Here is a 10066-nt window from a genome sequence, read left to right as displayed (position 1 = left end):
TCCTAGAAGTAGAAAAAATTGCACGAAAACAACCAATTGTATTGAGAGGCCCCTTCAAGGTTATTAAGACAGCCACTAGTGGGACTCCCCCTCCTGACGGGGTGGCCCAGAGGGCCTTAGTGAGAAAGTGGTATGCTCAGGTTGAACATTACTGTAACTTCTTCTCAATGACAGAAGGATCTGTAAAAACTTTACCAATCCAAGAAACGGAGAGCTTGGACAAACCTGCCTCTGTAATCAAAGTAACCCCTCCTTTCTGCCCCAAACAATCAGCAAACTCTTGGTTTACTGATGCTTCTGCTAAAGGGAAAGGAAAAGTATGGAAATCTAGGGCAGAAGCCCTCCACTTTTCCTCTGGTGAGCAAATGATTACAGAGGGAGAAGGTAGTGCACACATTGGGGAGCTGATAGCTGTCTGGAGTGTTTTTCAACGAGAAGCACAGAATTCCTCTTTGGTCTGCATCTACACTGACTCCTATGCTCTGTACCAAATGATCCTAATAATCCAGCTCATGACCCTGGCCAACCTGTTCTGGTGGACCTCTCTTACTATAGGACTAGTAGCACTTGTGCTAAAACCCCCTCTGAATAAATATGCATGGGAAGCCTCTGGTGCTCTAGGGAAAGAGCATTGGACAAATACATGCTGGATAATTCCATCATTCTAACTTTTCTGCCTCTCGGCGGCAGAATTCTGTTGTGTTTACTTTTTCAGAAGAACTCCGAGGGACATGAAGACCACCTAATCCATGATCAAACTGGTAATACTTTTCTGCATCCTACCACAACCCCATGGCCAGAAACCAGCTGAGTGACCGTGGTCTGAACTAATTGTGGTAGCATGCAGAAAAAGTGAAAGGATCTCTTTAAGCACAAAAAGGTCTGCACGCACCCAAGCGTACAGGATTGTTGGCACAATTTTACACTAACACAGACTGCAGAAGTGGTTTGTTTATGGGGAAAAAACAACACCAAAGGGCTTTCTTTTAAGTTTATAATAAATGCTGTAGCTCAATCTACTACGGTTTATACCACCACCACTACCAGCACTCGAGCCCAGCCACCAGTTATGCTTACCCCGAAAATTTTTGAAGTTGGACCATATATAATCAGGAAAACTGGCCAACAACAGATATTATTTGATCCGGCATGGTCTCTTAAACAAGTCAAATTGCTGATGCAAAACAATGTCTCAGAAATACAACCAGCTTGTTCACCCTTTTTGCAAACCTCTTTTCAGGCTTGGACAACCTGGCTGCGACAGTGGAACCCTCCTAAAAAACGGGTGCCAAGAGACATTAACTGGTGTTGTGGGAACAGAATTGGGAATCAGTTCAGAGGTATTAATGAATAAATTGGCTTCTCCGACTAGAGATTTGACCAAAATACAGCAACCACTGCAGTCGTCCTTATCGGCCTTGGGAACACATCAGTGCTTGCTATCAAACATTCTACCAAATTGGGAAAAGATAAATGTGAAGGATAAAAAATTGATCCTTGATGCACTTAATGCCACACAAAGCAATGTTTCCTTAGCTCTTAGCTGTATCCAGGCTCAATTATGGATGCAGTCAGTTGCTGCCTCAATTATAAGAGAAGGTGAAGAAGGCACTTTTCCTACTGAGATTAGGAAAATAGTCTGGGACAGTGCCACTGACTTTGAAAGAGATTTCCAATCCTGGTGGAATTTAGTGAATTTTACCTATGACCCTAACACAAACACAGCCACAGCATTTTGTGCTGACCATAAGCAATGCCTCAGTGCATTTGATATTCCCTAGCATCGCATTAGGATTAAATCATGATGGAGCCACTTTCTATCCTTCTGAACATAGAGAATGGGCCCGTCAAATTGATGACAAATGGCAAACTGTCAATTTAGAGTCCTGTACTATCCGAGAACAACTAGGGTTTATCTGTGAAGGTAATGCAATTATAGCTCAAGATATCTGTTTAGACACAGAACAAAATAGCTGTCATTTTGATATTCATCCTAACGAGACTTCTGAAACAGTCCTTGTATCTACAGGCAATGGGCGTGCCTGCTTCAGAACCGCTTGTGATACTGTGTTTATAGAAAGTACAGTAGTAGATACTAAAAATCATTCAAATTATTGTGCTTGCAACTTTACTAAAATTGCAGGATGTGATTTTTCTTTTGTAGCTCCAGTTACCTTACATGAACTTTTAGAATCCAATCTCATGTTGATTCACAAGCTACTGCCTACTCCCATTGGGATGAACCTTACTTTGGTAAAGCAACTATTACTTCATCAAGATCTAATAGAGATCCTAGGAAAAATCAAGGAGAATGGACAGAAAACTCTGGTAACTGTTCATCATGATGTGCAAGAAATACATCGTGTTGTAGAAAGGGTGGAAAGTGATGCCGAGCACAAGTGGTGGGATACCCTTTTCGGGTGGTCACCCACCGCCACCGGTATCCTGAACAAATTGTGCCATCCCGTTGTTGTTCTTCTGATTTTAGTTATGATTGGTTTTGTTTTATCAGTAATCTTGCTTATTGTAAATTGGAGAATGATGAAACGATGAACAAAATTAACATCTATAATTAATGCACACCACTTGGCCGACATCCTTTACACTATAGATGTTCCCAGGACTGTAGACACAAGAAGATTATAGGGTTGGTAGATATGTTTTACATCATTTTCTTTTATGATTTGTTTTAATCACTGTTTTAATTATTTTTGTTTCTTGATTATAAAATTATACTGAGTAATATCGATGATACTAGGTTTATTACTTTACTGCTTAATATTGATTATACTGGTTTATTATTTGATCAATTTATTGTTTAATTGATTAATATTGATTATTATTTAAACAAACTATTGCTGATTTAATTCTTGTCTTAGTTTTCCTGTTTTCTCTTTCCTTTCCTTTTTCTCTTCCCTTTTCCCTGGAATGTGCTGCCAACACTTGATGAGTCCTGAAGACTCCACGACGACACCATGGAACCCTGCTGATGAAGATCTTTCGAGGGCAATCGTCAGTCACGGGGTGGTGTAAGAGCCCGTCTGAAGCCCCTCATTTTCCATTCTGCCTTCCGATTGCCACGAGAAAGAATCCCTTCCTCCACTGCAGTTCCGGCTTAGAACAGGACACAGTGCAGGTGCAACCACTGAACCGTCATGCTAGCTGTTCCGAACAAGGCCTGGCAAGAACTCTTGGCAAGGACTTGGCAAAGACCTGACGTGGACCCAGCACGGGACAGCGTGATGCGCGGCCTGCTTCTAATCTCCGTTCTTAAGCCAAATGAACTTTTGGGGTGACTCCCGGGGTCCTTCATTGAAGACCCCTCATCTGCCTCGTTACCAGTGTGACAAACAAAGAATGAGAACCCTCCTCCCAAGGACTGAGACTGAGACCCCTGCTATAGGGAGGAGGGGAAATTGGTGGTCTGACCACTAATGACATGACCTGTTTCCCTTCAGTGATTCAAATGGACTTATTCTTCATTGGATTCGTCTTGCTTTGGTGGTTTCTGTGGACTCAGCTGTTCCCGCGTGGCGATTACAATGGACTTTCGTTGTTACACTTGCTCCCCCCTCTTTCCTCTGTGGACTATAACTGGAGCCCCGAGTCGACCAGAACTTCGGAGACTCCCCCGACACGACAGACGGATCCCCATCGTCCGGACCACTGAGGATCTCGCCTGTGTTGGTAGCTATTCCCATACCCCTCTTCTCTCTCTCTCTCTCCTTTTATCTCCTTTCCGATCCCCACTATCGCATTTACTGTTTTGGCCCCTAATAAAGGTGCATTTGTTGTGATTAACTGATAGTCCCTTGTTGTTTGCCTTTTTGCACTTTTGGGATCGGTGAAAAGAACCATCACGACACCCCGCAAGAAGCGGATCGTGACATTAAAATTGGCGTCACGGACAGGATTTCTGTCTAGACAGAAGGGTTGCAGCTGAAAAGGCACCCACACTGTCTTTGGAAATTCACAAAGGATCCACTAGTGCAAAAGGCGGGACACTTGTTTTGTTGTTGTTGTGTATCTGGTCTGGGAAGGAAGGGACAACTTGAAGCAACTAAGCAGAGCCTCCCAGGCAGATTATTGTCCTTTCACCCAGCCAGGGAAGCGAAGGGCGACACAGCGAGGGCTGTGTAGTTTTGTGGAACTTAAGTTTGTAGCTCCCTGTCGTGGTTTTGGTCCCTTCACAAAATGAGTGACAATCTTAGCCTTGAAATTAAAGCTGAATTTTATGCACTACTAGCCAAACACAATGCCAGACCTTCTACGGAAGGAGAAAAATGGGCACAGAGTAATTGGTTGAACTTAGAAAATGTTATTGATAGAGTGTGTTCATTACAACATGAAACAAAATTCAAACTGGGCAAAAATAAAACTACCTTATGCTCAGTTTTGGGAGCTTGTCTTACGGCAGCTATAGAAAATGGCTTCGAGCGAAGAAGTGAGGAACATGCTCTAATAGACTCCCTTCAAAATCTAGTTGAAATTTTGCAAAAACAGTTCTATGAAGCAAAAGATGTGATCTATGCATTGCGAGCTGCCTTAACAGAGGAACATGTTAACAAATCACATCATGCTGATTCCTCTACAGAGCCTGAGGAGAAGGAAACTCCTCACATGAAACAAATCTATCCTCATCAAGAACTTGAAGCAGCAAGTAATTGTGGGGAACATTGCTGCCATCACTTGAGACCCTTGATTAAAACTATCTCAGTGTATAGCTATCTCAGTGATGATGATCTCCAACCTCACATCACAACCAAACACATACCATCACAACTAAACACTGCCACTGAGCTAGCTAAGCTTAAAAGGGAATATGGACACCCTCCACATGAATCAGAAACAGAATATGTTTTCCGGGTGTCCCTCACTGGTGGTGATCAAATTCAATTAACTGAACAGGAAGCCAGTGGGTACTGGGGACATGGTGTCTTCTTAACAACAGGAGAGAAAGGTGACACATGGTCCCTGACACAGCGTGCAGCTTTTTGGGCCGGGGGAACAAGCCCCTTGGAAAGGGGAGATCCCATAGCTAGAATTAGTACCCCCGACCAACTCTTGGAAAATGTGCACAAAGCTGCTTGCCTGCAAATGACTCTCAAAAAGAAATTAATTCCTGACTTTGAATCCCTGATGCAATTACCTGTGAAGCCCGAGATAACGACCCCTTGAATTTGTGGGCTTCCAGAATCACTCAAACCTACAGCAATTCTCCTTCCAAAAACGATAGCAGCTGTATCTCCTGTAGAAAGACCAGATAGATTTCCTAGTAAGCAGAAGGACCCATTTGTTCCCCTTTATGACTTGTTGAGGAAAGGGGTGAAATGGGATTGGAGTCTTTCTCAGGAGTCAGCATTGCAATTGCTGATTTTTGAAGCAACAGCTCATCAAGCAGTGACCCCTATCCATCCTACAGATCCTTTCCAGGTGGAATGGGGATTTGCCTCCTCAGGGCTGTCAGTACACATATGGCAGCGGGGTGCTGAGGGTCTGACAAGACCTGTTGGTTTTTACTCCCGTGGTTCCAAAGATGCTGAGAAAAGATACACTACCTGGGAAAAAGGATTGTTGATGGTTATCTTAGCTTTCCTAGAAGTAGAAAAAATTGCACGAAAACAACCAATTGTATTGAGAGGCCCCTTCAAGGTTATTAAGACAGCCACTAGTGGGACTCCCCCTCCTGACGGGGTGGCCCAGAGGGCCTTAGTGAGAAAGTGGTATGCTCAGGTTGAACATTACTGTAACTTCTTCTCAATGACAGAAGGATCTGTAAAAACTTTACCAATCCAAGAAACGGAGAGCTTGGACAAACCTGCCTCTGTAATCAAAGTAACCCCTCCTTTCTGCCCCAAACAATCAGCAAACTCTTGGTTTACTGATGCTTCTGCTAAAGGGAAAGGAAAAGTATGGAAATATAGGGCAGAAGCCCTCCACTTTTCCTCTGGTGAGCAAATGATTACAGAGGGAGAAGGTAGTGCACACATTGGGGAGCTGATAGCTGTCTGGAGTGTTTTTCAACGAGAAGCACAGAATTCCTCTTTGGTCTGCATCTACACTGACTCCTATGCTCTCTACCAAATGATCCTAATAATCCAGCTCATGACCCTGGCCAACCTGTTCTGGTGGACCTCTCTTACTATAGGACTAGTAGCACTTGTGCTAAAACCCCCTCTGAATAAATATGCATGGGAAGCCTCTGGTGCTCTAGGGAAAGAGCATTGGACAAATACATGCTGGATAATTCCATCATTCTAACTTTTCTGCCTCTCGGCGGCAGAATTCTGTTGTGTTTACTTTTTCAGAAGAACTCCGAGGGACATGAAGACCACCTAATCCATGATCAAACTGGTAATACTTTTCTGCATCCTACCACAACCCCATGGCCAGAAACCAGCTGAGTGACCGTGGTCTGAACTAATTGTGGTAGCATGCAGAAAAAGTGAAAGGATCTCTTTAAGCACAAAAAGGTCTGCACGCACCCAAGCGTACAGGATTGTTGGCACAATTTTACACTAACACAGACTGCAGAAGTGGTTTGTTTATGGGGAAAAAACAACACCAAAGGGCTTTCTTTTAAGTTTATAATAAATGCTGTAGCTCAATCTACTACGGTTTATACCACCACCACTACCAGCACTCGAGCCCAGCCACCAGTTATGCTTACCCCGAAAATTTTTGAAGTTGGACCATATATAATCAGGAAAACTGGCCAACAACAGATATTATTTGATCCGGCATGGTCTCTTAAACAAGTCAAATTGCTGATGCAAAACAATGTCTCAGAAATACAACCAGCTTGTTCACCCTTTTTGCAAACCTCTTTTCAGGCTTGGACAACCTGGCTGCGACAGTGGAACCCTCCTAAAAAACGGGTGCCAAGAGACATTAACTGGTGTTGTGGGAACAGAATTGGGAATCAGTTCAGAGGTATTAATGAATAAATTGGCTTCTCCGACTAGAGATTTGACCAAAATACAGCAACCACTGCAGTCGTCCTTATCGGCCTTGGGAACACATCAGTGCTTGCTATCAAACATTCTACCAAATTGGGAAAAGATAAATGTGAAGGATAAAAAATTGATCCTTGATGCACTTAATGCCACACAAAGCAATGTTTCCTTAGCTCTTAGCTGTATCCAGGCTCAATTATGGATGCAGTCAGTTGCTGCCTCAATTATAAGAGAAGGTGAAGAAGGCACTTTTCCTACTGAGATTAGGAAAATAGTCTGGGACAGTGCCACTGACTTTGAAAGAGATTTCCAATCCTGGTGGAATTTAGTGAATTTTACCTATGACCCTAACACAAACACAGCCACAGCATTTTGTGCTGACCATAAGTAATGCCTCAGTGCATTTGATATTCCCTAGCATCGCATTAGGATTAAATCATGATGGACCCACTTTCTATCCTTCTGAACATAGAGAATGGGCCCGTCAAATTGATGACAAATGGCAAACTGTCAATTTAGAGTCCTGTACTATCCGAGAACAACTAGGGTTTATCTGTGAAGGTAATGCAATTATAGCTCAAGATATCTGTTTAGACACAGAACAAAATAGCTGTCATTTTGATATTCATCCTAACGAGACTTCTGAAACAGTCCTTGTATCTACAGGCAATGGGCGTGCCTGCTTCAGAACCGCTTGTGATACTGTGTTTATTGAAAGTACAGTAGTAGATACTAAAAATCATTCAAATTATTGTGCTTGCAACTTTACTAAAATTGCAGGATGTGATTTTTCTTTTGTAGCTCCAGTTACCTTACATGAACTTTTAGAATCCAATCTCATGTTGATTCACAAGCTACTGCCTACTCCCATTGGGATGAACCTTACTTTGGTAAAGCAACTATTACTTCATCAAGATCTAATAGAGATCCTAGGAAAAATCAAGGAGAATGGACAGAAAACTCTGGTAACTGTTCATCATGATGTGCAAGAAATACATCGTGTTGTAGAAAGGGTGGAAAGTGATGCCGAGCACAAGTGGTGGGATACCCTTTTCGGGTGGTCACCCACCGCCACCGGTATCCTGAACAAATTGTGCCATCCCGTTGTTGTTCTTCTGATTTTAGTTATGATTGGTTTTGTTTTATCAGTAATCTTGCTTATTGTAAATTGGAGAATGATGAAACGATGAACAAAATTAACATCTATAATTAATGCACACCACTTGGCCGACATCCTTTACACTATAGATGTTCCCAGGACTGTAGACACAAGAAGATTATAGGGTTGGTAGATATGTTTTACATCATTTTCTTTTATGATTTGTTTTAATCACTGTTTTAATTATTTTTGTTTCTTGATTATAAAATTATACTGAGTAATATCGATGATACTAGGTTTATTACTTTACTGCTTAATATTGATTATACTGGTTTATTATTTGATCAATTTATTGTTTAATTGATTAATATTGATTATTATTTAAACAAACTATTGCTGATTTAATTCTTGTCTTAGTTTTCCTGTTTTCTCTTTCCTTTCCTTTTTCTCTTCCCTTTTCCCTGGAATGTGCTGCCAACACTTGATGAGTCCTGAAGACTCCACGACGACACCATGGAACCCTGCTGATGAAGATCTTTCGAGGGCAATCGTCAGTCACGGGGTGGTGTAAGAGCCCGTCTGAAGCCCCTCATTTTCCATTCTGCCTTCCGATTGCCACGAGAAAGAATCCCTTCCTCCACTGCAGTTCCGGCTTAGAACAGGACACAGTGCAGGTGCAACCACTGAACCGTCATGCTAGCTGTTCCGAACAAGGCCTGGCAAGAACTCGTCAAGGACTTGGCAAAGACCTGACGTGGACCCAGCACGGGACAGCGTGATGCGCGGCCTGCTTCTAATCTCCGTTCTTAAGCCAAATGAACTTTTGGGGTGACTCCCGGGGTCCTTCATTGAAGACCCCTCATCTGCCTCGTTACCAGTGTGACAAACAAAGAATGAGAACCCTCCTCCAAGGACTGAGACTGAGACCCTGCTATAGGGAGGAGGGGAAATTGGTGGTCTGACCACTAATGACATGACCTGTTTCCCTTCAGTGATTCAAATGGACTTATTCTTCATTGGATTCGTCTTGCTTTGGTGGTTTCTGTGGACTCAGCTGTTCCCGCGTGGCGATTACAATGGACTTTCGTTGTTACACTTGCTCCCCCCTCTTTCCTCTGTGGACTATAACTGGAGCCCCGAGTCGACCAGAACTTCGGAGACTCCCCCGACACGACAGACGGATCCCCATCGTCCGGACCACTGAGGATCTCGCCTGTGTTGGTAGCTATTCCCATACCCCTCTTCTCTCTCTCTCTCTCCTTTTATCTCCTTTCCGATCCCCACTATCGCATTTACTGTTTTGGCCCCTAATAAAGGTGCATTTGTTGTGATTAACTGATAGTCCCTTGTTGTTTGCCTTTTTGCACTTTGGGATCGGTGAAAAGAACCATCACGACACCCCGCAAGAAGCGGATCGTGACATTAAAATTGGCGTCACGGACAGGATTCTGTCTAGACAGAAGGGTTGCAGCTGAAAAGGCACCCACACTGTCTTTGGAAATTCACAAAGGATCCACTAGTGCAAAAGGCGGGACACTTGTTTTGTTGTTGTTGTGTATCTGGTCTGGGAAGGAAGGGACAACTTGAAGCAACTAAGCAGAGCCTCCCAGGCAGATTATTGTCCTTTCACCCAGCCAGGGAAGCGAAGGGCGACACAGCGAGGGCTGTGTAGTTTTGTGGAACTTAAGTTTGTAGCTCCCTGTCGTGGTTTTGGTCCCTTCACAAAATGAGTGACAATCTTAGCCTTGAAATTAAAGCTGAATTTTATGCACTACTAGCCAAACACAATGCCAGACCTTCTACGGAAGGAGAAAAATGGGCACAGAGTAATTGGTTGAACTTAGAAAATGTTATTGATAGAGTGTGTTCATTACAACATGAAACAAAATTCAAACTGGGCAAAAATAAAACTATCTTATGCTCAGTTTTGGGAGCTTGTCTTACGGCAGCTATAGAAAATGGCTTCGAGCGAAGAAGTGAGGAACATGCTCTAATAGACTCCCTTCAAAAT

At 43.0% G+C, this 10066-nt stretch overlaps 2 long non-coding RNA genes across 2 annotated transcripts; both read left to right on the top strand.

The window, feature by feature from the left end:
• The first annotated feature begins 721 nt into the window (after window positions 1–721).
• LOC128783308 (uncharacterized) lies at window positions 722–2529 on the top strand. Its single transcript, XR_008429062.1, has 3 exons — window positions 722–761; window positions 1241–1340; window positions 2165–2529. It is a non-coding gene; the product is annotated as an uncharacterized LOC128783308 (long non-coding RNA).
• Window positions 2530–6314: 3785 nt separating this feature from the next.
• On the top strand, window positions 6315–8122 carry LOC128783309 (uncharacterized). Its single transcript, XR_008429063.1, has 3 exons — window positions 6315–6354; window positions 6834–6933; window positions 7758–8122. It is a non-coding gene; the product is annotated as an uncharacterized LOC128783309 (long non-coding RNA).
• Window positions 8123–10066: the final 1944 nt, after the last annotated feature.

Source organism: Vidua chalybeata, unplaced genomic scaffold, assembly GCF_026979565.1.
Source record: "Vidua chalybeata isolate OUT-0048 unplaced genomic scaffold, bVidCha1 merged haplotype scaffold_126_ctg1, whole genome shotgun sequence".
Classification (NCBI taxonomy): Eukaryota; Metazoa; Chordata; class Aves; order Passeriformes; family Viduidae; genus Vidua; species Vidua chalybeata.
This window is presented reverse-complemented; position numbering and strand designations above follow the sequence as displayed.